Source organism: Rhinichthys klamathensis, unplaced genomic scaffold (assembly GCF_029890125.1).
Source record: "Rhinichthys klamathensis goyatoka isolate OS25496 unplaced genomic scaffold, OSU_Roscu_1.1 h1tg000341l_1, whole genome shotgun sequence".
Lineage (NCBI taxonomy): Eukaryota > Metazoa > Chordata > Actinopteri > Cypriniformes > Leuciscidae > Rhinichthys > Rhinichthys klamathensis.
In genome coordinates this window covers 102,946-113,782 of record NW_026606855.1, presented here as the reverse complement: position 1 = coordinate 113,782, position 10,837 = coordinate 102,946, and the positions used below count along the sequence as shown (strand labels likewise).

Sequence of the window (10,837 nt, the reverse complement as noted above, 5' to 3'; positions counted from 1 at the left end):
ATGCCCCAACACCTGCGATGAGACGACTCAACGCCGGCGATATGTTATGCCCTAATTTAATGCATGATGAATAACTAACTGTATTTTTCTATGTACATTTCTGGAATGTACTTTCTGTAAAGCTGTTTTGAAACAATAAGTATTATGAAAGCGCTACTCAAAGTATTTTTGAATTAAATTGATTACTTCTTGAGGAATAACCACGTCATTCAATTCGCGCGAATTTCACTATTCTAGTATTGATTTTCTATTTTTCACAGATTTATCAGTCCTCGAAAAGACCGTCAAAAATTGCCAGTGCCGACTATATTTCAAGTCGTCACGGCGGGGTATTGGGTAAAGTTTTCAATTAGCAATAATCGCGCCTCGGATAAACCTCATAGGCTACGATACTGCCACTGCGCAAAGCTAAAGATATATTGTAGCACGCTCAGTATCCCCTCAAACATGCCACCCTTTACAGAGACGGTAACAAAATGTCGCTCATGACAAGCTAACCAAGCGAAAAGTAGGACTAAACATGAGTGCTGATATCAGTCGAGTGGTGTGTCTAAAATGTGCAAATAAGCAAAAATAGCATTTAAAAAATATATTTTTGCTTACTTTCGCGTTGCATCATGGGAACGCAGTGACGTAGGTGAAACGTGGGCAAATGATGGAACATTCAGTTTCAGAGCAATAATAATCAACCCTGAATCCGAGGATATCAGTGGACCTGCTTATCCATACAAGTAATACCAGAACACAAACGAAAATATGGCACAAGAGAATTATAAATCCTAATTTAAGAGCAAAACAAAACAGTGTAGTGACATCACGGCCACGTAAGCGTCACTCTGATGCAGCGCATTTAACCACCGCTAGATGTCAGAAACAGCTCAATTATGAGATGTGACATCAACATTAAAACTGCAACTACAAACAATCCACAATAAAGGCATAACCAAGAGGTTACAATATATACGGAATTATTGTAGCCTATAGCTACTACTGTTATATTAATGTGTATAAAAATGCATTGTCAGGTTGTTCATTGTGGTTTGATGTTTTTCATTGTGCTGATGCTGACAGGGTCAGTGAGTCTGTGACTGTCTGGTGATGATGTCAGCACTTTGACTGACAGGATGAAGTCTTCTTCATGATCAGCAGAACGGTCAGTCATGAGGAGGAATTGATTTCTGCAGCTCACGTTGACCTACATAACCTAAAAGATTTGCGTTTGGATTGTTTAAACTCATTTATCATTCAGATAAAGAACTTTCTCAAACCTATTTTCCTATTTTATGAAAAGCATTGTATAGTTTTTAGGGCTGATAAATGTAGGACACATCTGTCTTTGATAAATTGTTGTAGTTTCTCTATCCACAATGTTTGTCATTGCACACTTACTGTTCTAGAAATCTCTTTAAATATATATATATATATATATATATATATATATATATATATATATATATATATATTAAACATTTAACCTCTGTATGGGTCCAGGATGGAGCTTCGCATATGGAAGCAGCCTGAGGGGCCTGGAAATAGAGATGAACAGATGGCAGAGTGATGGCATTGGATCAGGCTGAGCGACCGGGCCGGGCCGCACCCACGCCGTACCCACGCCGTACCCGCTGCACCGTGAAATCGCTGGGGGTTTTACACCAAACCCACACGAGAGCTCGAGCTTTCTCTGTGAGAAAGAGCTGCTGGTCTGAAGGATAAAAATGTCATGTTTGAACATCTCCACCATTTCACAGCTCCACAGCAGGGAGTAATACTCAATAATACAATATATTGATATTATAAAATAAATATAACATAATTATACTGTAATTTGTACTTTAACTTAATTTATACTTTAACTTATACTATATACATTTTTTATAGAACAATTATTTTGCTTTATATATATATATCATTATTATTATTACTTATTAATATTTAAAAATAAATAGAAAATATAATTATGTAAAAAATAACGTTACTTATAATAAGCTTATTATTACTATTGTTATTTTAAATATTATTAATGTTACATATTGCTATTATAAAATAAATAGAAATATGAATTATACCACAAAATATTAGTATTATTAAGTCACACAAATAAAATCATATTTAAAGTAGGGCTGTCAAAAGATTAATCGCGATTAATCGCATCCAAAATAAAAGTTTGTGTGTACATAATATATGTGTGTGTACTGTGTATAATTATTTTGTATATAAATGCACACACGTATATATTTCAGAAAAATATGTTATTTATATATAAAATGTTTATATTAGATAAAATATACATTATATATAGGCTACATTCAGTCTATATACAGTATATACATGCAAATATTTCTTAAATACACATGCATGTGTGGGTATTTATGTATTAAAAATAATTATGCACAGTACACACTCATATATTATGTAAACACAAACTTTTATTTTGGATGCGATTAATCGTGATTAATTGTTTGACAGCCCTAATTTAAAGTCAAGTCAAGTCAGCTTTATTTATATAGCGCTTTTTACAATACAGATTGTTTCAAAGCAGCTTTACAGTGATAACAGGAAAATAATGCAACAAAGTTTGTTTCTGCTTTACAGCCGATCTAGAAGAAATTAGTGTCATAGTCCAGTACGTTCAGTGATGGTTCATTTCTGTTGTAAAAAAGTTATTAATTTAGTTAATTTATCTATACAGCTGCTCTGGAGAAAGCAGTGATGTCATCATCCAGCTCAGTTCAGTTCTCATATAATGGTGTAAATGCAGGCAGATCAATAATATTGTTGAATATTAAGTGTCCCCAACTAAGCAACCCAAAAGCCAATGGCAACAAAGGCGACAAAGGCGAAAAATGCAACAGTGGCAAGGAACCAAACCTCCATCAGAAAAAAACCTTGGGAGAAACCAGGCCCAGTCGGGGAGCCAGTTCTCCCCTGGCCAACGAACGAACAGTGTATGATTATGATTCAGGCAGCATTACGGGTGATTGGATTAGAACAATCGGAATATTATCCAGTTCCATCTGGTTTAAGATCGGAGTCATCACGCCGGTATGGAGACGTGTTTGTTGAGGATCAGTGCTGATGGCTGTCGTGTTGATGAGGCCTTCACAGGGGGAGTCTAACCTCTGCTGACACTTCAGGGATGCGTTGTGGTCGTGTCTATGAGCAGGTCCACCATCTGATCTGGATCCGGCCCGGATCCGGCTGACTACATCATGCGTTGTGGTCGTGTCTAGGAGCAGGTCCACCATCTGATCTGGATCCGGCCCGGATCCGGCTGACTACATCATGCGTTGTGGTCGTGTCTAGGAGCAGGTCCACCAAATTATCTGGATCCGGCCCGGATCCGGCTGACTACATCATGCGTTGTGGTCGTGTCTAGGAGGAGGTCCACCAAATTATCTGGATCCGGCCCGGATCCGGCTGACTACATCATGCGTTGTGGTCGTGTCTAGGAGCAGGTCCACCATCTGATCTGGATCCGGCCCGGATCCGGCTGACTACATCATGCGTTGTGGTCGTGTCTAGGAGGAGGTCCACCAAATTATCTGGATCCGGCCCGGATCCGGCTGACTACATCATGCGTTGTGGTCGTGTCTAGGAGCAGGTCCACCATCTGATCTGGATCCGGCCCGGATCCGGCTGACTACATCATGCGTTGTGGTCGTGTCAGGAGGAGGTCCACCAAATTATCTGGATCCGGCCCGGATCCGGCTGACTACATCATGCGTTGTGGTCGTGTCTAGGAGGAGGTCCACCAAATTATCTGGATCCGGCCCGGATCCGGCTGACTACATCATGCGTTGTGGTCGTGTCTAGGAGCAGGTCCACCATCTGATCTGGATCCGGCCCGGATCCGGCTGACTAAATCATGCGTTGTGGTCGTGTCTAGGAGGAGGTCCACCAAATTATCTGGATCCGGCCCGGATCCGGCTGACTACATCATGCGTTGTGGTCGTGTCTAGGAGCAGGTCCACCATCTGATCTGGATCCGGCCCGGATCCGGCTGACTACATCATGCGTTGTGGTCGTGTCAGGAGGAGGTCCACCAAATTATCTGGATCCGGCCCGGATCCGGCTGACTACATCATGCGTTGTGGTCGTGTCTAGGAGGAGGTCCACCAAATTATCTGGATCCGGCCCGGATCCGGCTGACTACATCATGCGTTGTGGTCGTGTCTAGGAGCAGGTCCACCATCTGATCTGGATCCGGCCCGGATCCGGCTGACTACATCATGCGTTGTGGTCGTGTCTAGGAGGAGGTCCACCAAATTATCTGGATCCGGCCCGGATCCGGCTGACTACATCATGCGTTGTGGTCGTGTCTAGGAGCAGGTCCACCATCTGATCTGGATCCGGCTGACTACATCATGCGTTGTGGTCGTGTCTAGGAGGAGGTCCACCAAATTATCTGGATCCGGCCCGGATCCGGCTGACTACATCATGCGTTGTGGTCGTGTCTAGGAGCAGGTCCACCATCTGATCTGGATCCGGCCCGGATCCGGCTGACTACATCATGCGTTGTGGTCGTGTCAGGAGGAGGTCCACCAAATTATCTGGATCCGGCCCGGATCCGGCTGACTACATCATGCGTTGTGGTCGTGTCTAGGAGGAGGTCCACCAAATTATCTGGATCCGGCCCGGATCCGGCTGACTACATCATGCGTTGTGGTCGTGTCTAGGAGCAGGTCCACCATCTGATCTGGATCCGGCCCGGATCCGGCTGACTACATCATGCGTTGTGGTCGTGTCTAGGAGCAGGTCCACCATCTGATCTGGATCCGGCCCGGATCCGGCTGACTACATCATGCGTTGTGGTCGTGTCTAGGAGCAGGTCCACCATCTGATCTGGATCCGGCCCGGATCCGGCTGACTACATCATGCGTTGTGGTCGTGTCAGGAGGAGGTCCACCAAATTATCTGGATCCGGCCCGGATCCGGCTGACTACATCATGCGTTGTGGTCGTGTCTAGGAGGAGGTCCACCAAATTATCTGGATCCGGCCCGGATCCGGCTGACTACATCATGCGTTGTGGTCGTGTCTAGGAGCAGGTCCACCATCTGATCTGGATCCGGCCCGGATCCGGCTGACTACATCATGCGTTGTGGTCGTGTCTAGGAGCAGGTCCACCATCTGATCTGGATCCGGCCCGGATCCGGCTGACTACATCATGCGTTGTGGTCGTGTCAGGAGGAGGTCCACCAAATTATCTGGATCCGGCCCGGATCCGGCTGACTACATCATGCGTTGTGGTCGTGTCTAGGAGCAGGTCCACCATCTGATCTGGATCCGGCCCGGATCCGGCTGACTACATCATGCGTTGTGGTCGTGTCTAGGAGCAGGTCCACCATCTGATCTGGATCCGGCCCGGATCCGGCTGACTACATCATGCGTTGTGGTCGTGTCTAGGAACAGGTCCACCATCTGATCTGGATCCGGCCCGGTTCCGGCTGACTACATCATGCGTTGTGGTCGTGTCTAGGAACAGGTCCACCATCTGATCTGGATCCGGCCCGGTTCCGGCTGACTACATCATGCGTTGTGGTCGTGTCTAGGAACAGGTCCACCATCTGATCTGGATCCGGCCCGGTTCCGGCTGACTACATCATGCGTTGTGGTCGTGTCTAGGCGTAGGTCTACCATCTGATCTGGATCCGGCCCGGATCCGGCTGACTACATCATGCGTTGTGGTCGTGTCTAGGAGCAGGTCCACCATCTGATCTGGATCCGGCCCGGATCCGGCTGACTACATCATGCGTTGTGGTCGTGTCTAGGAGCAGGTCCACCATCTGATCTGGATCCGGCCCGGATCCGGCTGACTACATCATGCGTTGTGGTCGTGTCTAGGAGCAGGTCCACCATCTGATCTGGATCCGGCCCGGATCCGGCTGACTACATCATGCGTTGTGGTCGTGTCAGGAGGAGGTCCACCAAATTATCTGGATCCGGCCCGGATCCGGCTGACTACATCATGCGTTGTGGTCGTGTCTAGGAGCAGGTCCACCATCTGATCTGGATCCGGCCCGGATCCGGCTGACTACATCATGCGTTGTGGTCGTGTCTAGGAGCAGGTCCACCATCTGATCTGGATCCGGCCCGGATCCGGCTGACTACATCATGCGTTGTGGTCGTGTCTAGGAACAGGTCCACCATCTGATCTGGATCCGGCCCGGTTCCGGCTGACTACATCATGCGTTGTGGTCGTGTCTAGGAACAGGTCCACCATCTGATCTGGATCCGGCCCGGTTCCGGCTGACTACATCATGCGTTGTGGTCGTGTCTAGGAACAGGTCCACCATCTGATCTGGATCCGGCCCGGTTCCGGCTGACTACATCATGCGTTGTGGTCGTGTCTAGGCGTAGGTCCACCATCTGATCTGGATCCGGCCCGGATCCGGCTGACTACATCATGCGTTGTGGTCGTGTCTAGGAGCAGGTCCACCATCTGATCTGCATTAGGGCTGTCAATCTTCCTCTATAATACTATTCGAATTCCATTCCTTATTTTATTTAATATTCGAATAATATTCTAATATTAAATGCTCAAATTCATCCTATTATTAATATTTTTTCACGTCATTAAATCATTTTTAACAGTAGCCTATTGTTATGATGATACAGCGTGGATAATTGTGTTACGATTCAAAAACTTTATTGTTCATCAGACGAAACAAAAGCATTTAATTTTCACATGTGTGTAAGCCAAGGTGGCGAGAAAGGCAAGATTGCATATAAAAAAAAGAATATATACATAAAAAAGCAATATTCGAATAGTAACTTCAGCATTCGAATAGTATTGATTTTTTTAATATTCGAATTATATTCGAATTTCGGAATTCGTTCCAACAGCCCTAATCTGCATACGGCCCGGTTCCGGCTGACTACATCATGCGTTGTGGTCGTGTCTAGGCGTAGGTCCTCCATCTGATCTGGATCCGGCCCGGATACGGCTGACTACATCATGCGTTGTGGTCGTGTCTAGGCGTAGGTCTACCATCTGATCTGGATACGGCCCGGATACGGCTGACTATATCATGCGTTGTGGTCGTGTCTAGGCGTAGGTCCTCCATCTGATCTGGATCCGACCCGGATCCGGCTGACTACAGTAACCTCGGGATAAACAGAGAGACTAATATTAGCATATGCCATTCTTCTTATGATGTAACGAGTACATCGGGTGTTATAGGAAGTGTTCCCGGTTCCGGCTGACCTAATTTATGCAGCCTAACAATCATTTAACTGATTTGAATTATAGAAATTGATAATGTTCTATGTCTATTCCAGGTTAAAGAGATGTGTTTTTAGTCAAGATTTAAACTGGTGCTAAATAGGAAAAGGATCTTCCGCATGTAGTTGAAAATGTATACAATGTTTAATAGGGAGCCAATGCAGTGTTGACAGAACCGGGCTGATATGATCATACTTTCTGGTTCTATAAGAGCTCTAGCTGCTGCTTTTAGAGAGCAATAGTGCATTATAAATGTTAATTATCATCATTATTTTATACTAACTAATGATAAATAAATATAAAATCAAAGTATTAGAGAAAATAAGTTACTTATAATTATTAAGTCTTATTATTATGATTATAATTATTATAGTATTATCAATAAGTTACTATTATTTATTTTATAAAATAAATATAAAATATAATTGGATAATGAATTATCATTATTATTAAGTTACTTATTAATATCATATAACAAAATATTTTATAGAACAATTATATTGCATAATAGAGCAAAAGTCAATTATCATCATTATTATTACTAATAAATATGATAAAATAAATATAAGAAATTTTAAAGAAATAAAAGTAGTGTTTTTATTATTAATAAGACACTTATGGATGTTATAAAATAAATATAAAATATAATTATTTTTATCAAATATTATTATTAGTTTATTTTAAGCAACTGAAATGTAGCAAAAATGCATGCGAACTGAAAGAAACTGTAATCACAGAGGAGATCAAAGCAAAGCAGGAATTAGATGATTTAAAAATTAAGCCTGAGTTATGAAAATGAAGATGCTTTTGTGCTCTTTGATCAAAGTGATGATGACAACAACCTAGTTATCTATGAGTCCGTGTGTCTGTCAATTCAGTGAAGTTCTCATTATCACGATCATTATCAAGAAATAACACTGACATTTCCGTTTCGGCTTACCAAATGCAGGTTATTTATGTACGAGTCGGTGTGGAGTCTCGCATTAGATCTGGGTGAATAAGGAACCAGAATTGAATTAGGTTGAGTGGAGGAGTGACTATCATCTCATCATCTCTCACTCCACTGAGTCATAAAGCTACACAGCTCTCAAACACAACGCAGGACGAACAAAACCAACAGATGCAAGTGTGGACGCATGAATGGAGCTGATCTCATAGCACACAGGTGGGCATACCTGCGCAACACAATTAGCACATGCAGCTGGTCAAAAGCGCGCACACACACACACACACACACACACACACACACACACACACACACACACACACACACACACACACACACACACACACACACACACACAAATATGTATCTACTGTGTGTAACTTTGTCTGTCACACAAGCTGCTGTGAGGATACAGCAAAAACCACTGTGTCTAAACTGCAGCTATAGACCATAGTCAGGTAAACAGGCGCCATATTGAATTTACCGCGGATGAAAACGAGGCTGCGAGGGATAGATGTACAGTCTTTACAATGGCACACACTGTATAAACGTTTTTTTTGTTTGTTGCATTGTATATAGTGATTTTCAGGATGGTACTATGACAATAAAATGTTTTTGGATATGTACCAGTCCCTGTTGAAACAGTACTCTCCCTGTCTGGTTGTACCGAGTTTTTGGCACTTTTCAGCTTGTCAGCTTGGGAGACCATCGTGCTGTAACACGAGAATGAACCTCATTGGTTCTTGCAGAAGCTCAAACGTGCTGCGTAACACAAGAATGAACCTCATTGGTTCTTGCTTAAGCTCAAACGTGCTGCGTAACACGAGAATGAACCTCATTGGTTCTTGCAGAAGCTCAAACGTGCTGTGTAACACGAGAATGAACCTCATTGGTTCTTGCTGAAGCTCAAACGTGCTGCGTAACACAAGAATGAACCTCATTGGTTCTTGCTAAAGCTCAAACGTGATGTGTAACACGAGAATGAACCTCATTGGTTCTTGAAGAAGCTCAAACGTGCTGTGTAACACAAGAATGAACCTCATTGGTTCTTGCTGAAGCTCAAACGTGCTGTGTAACACGAGAATGAACCTCATTGGTTCTTGCTGAAGCTCAAACGTGCTGCGTAACACAAGAATGAACCTCATTGGTTCTTGCTGAAGCTCAAACGTGCTGCGTAACACGAGAATGAACCTCATTGGTTCTTGCTAAAGCTCAAACGTGATGTGTAACACGAGAATGAACCTCATTGGTTCTTGCTGAAGTTTAAACGTGCTGTGTAACACGAGAATGAACCTCATTGGTTCTTGCTGAACCTCAAACGTGCTGCGTAATACGAGAATGAACCTCATTGGTTCTTGCTGAACCTCAAACGTGCTGCGTAACACGAGAATGAACCTCATTGGTTCTTGCTAAAGCTCAAACATGCTGCGTAACACGAGAATGAACCTCATTGGTTCTTGAAGAAGCTCAAACGTGCTGCGTAACACGAGAATGATCCTCATTGGTTCTTGCACATGAAGCGAACGAGTTGAGCTTCTGTTTAGCACAACTGATGAGTGAGTTGATGAATGTTTATATGTGAACAAAAACCTAAATTCAATCTGTTTATCATATATAGTGATCGAGTCTCTTCAGAAAATTTAACTAAGGACTAAACCACTCAATATGGACTAGTTTTACGTCTCTTTGCATAGCTGTCTAAGGGACAGGAATCTCTCAGATTTCTTCAAATCGCCTATATCTTCATTTATGTTTTTAAGATGAACGAAAGTCTTACGGGGTTGGAACGACATGACGGTGAGTAATAATGACAGCATTTTCATTTTTGGGTGAGCTTCCATAGTAGCCGTGGTATTCAATAAAGTCTCTTGAAGTTCTTTGACGTGTTTTTTTTTCTTTTCTTTTTCTTACAAGCTACATTTTAGCTCGACATAGAGATCTGTGGCGCTTTTTTTAAACAGCACAGACGCAAGGACGTCTGTGTGAACGACCCCTGTATAATTCAGAATTTCGTTTTGTACACAATTCTAGTGAACTGCCGCTTTTCCAGCGGGACTGCAGTCTCCGAGCAGCGGAGGTGTGCGATGAATCACATGGGGCGCTTTAGCGAAACGTGTGTCTAAAATTAGCCGCCTTAGAATGTGTGATGAGTTTTTCTCAACTCTGCGATCTCACGCTATGCCACCTTTCCTCGTGTAAGAGCCTCCATCTGCCACACAATCTTTCCACGGGCCCCGGGAAGCCACTGACTGGGACGATTTACAGGCGCCAGGATCCTTCACTTCAACAGTCTGAAGCTTGGAGGGGAAAAAAGACGCTGGAAATTTCAGCTGTCTGGGAAGTAAATCATTATGAATCAGGCTATGAAAACGGAATCGGCAGTAAGGCCGTATTGACTTTCTGTCTCAAGGTCTGAAAGAGGATGGATGAGGAATTCACATCTTTTATGGGTAGTTAAATTTAACCAAGGCCTTTTTTTTCTGGTTTAGGGCACACGTAGGCTACAGCAAATGTTTGTTGCTCGTCTCGGCCAGTAGAGGGCTCTCTAACGGCGTCGAGCGCGCGCACAACAACAGACAGATGGAAACGGTATACTTTATTGATCCCTGAAGGGAAATTCAGTGCAAAACGGCAGCAACTTCAAATAAAGTGTGCATAAATACACAAC

At 43.6% G+C, this 10,837-nt stretch overlaps 1 non-coding gene across 1 annotated transcript; it reads right to left on the bottom strand.

Annotated features, from left to right (window-relative positions):
- Positions 1–269: 269 nt before the first annotated feature.
- On the bottom strand, positions 270–410 carry LOC130106516 (U4 spliceosomal RNA). Its single transcript, XR_008809724.1, has one exon. It is a non-coding gene; the product is annotated as a U4 spliceosomal RNA (small nuclear RNA).
- Positions 411–10,837: the final 10,427 nt, after the last annotated feature.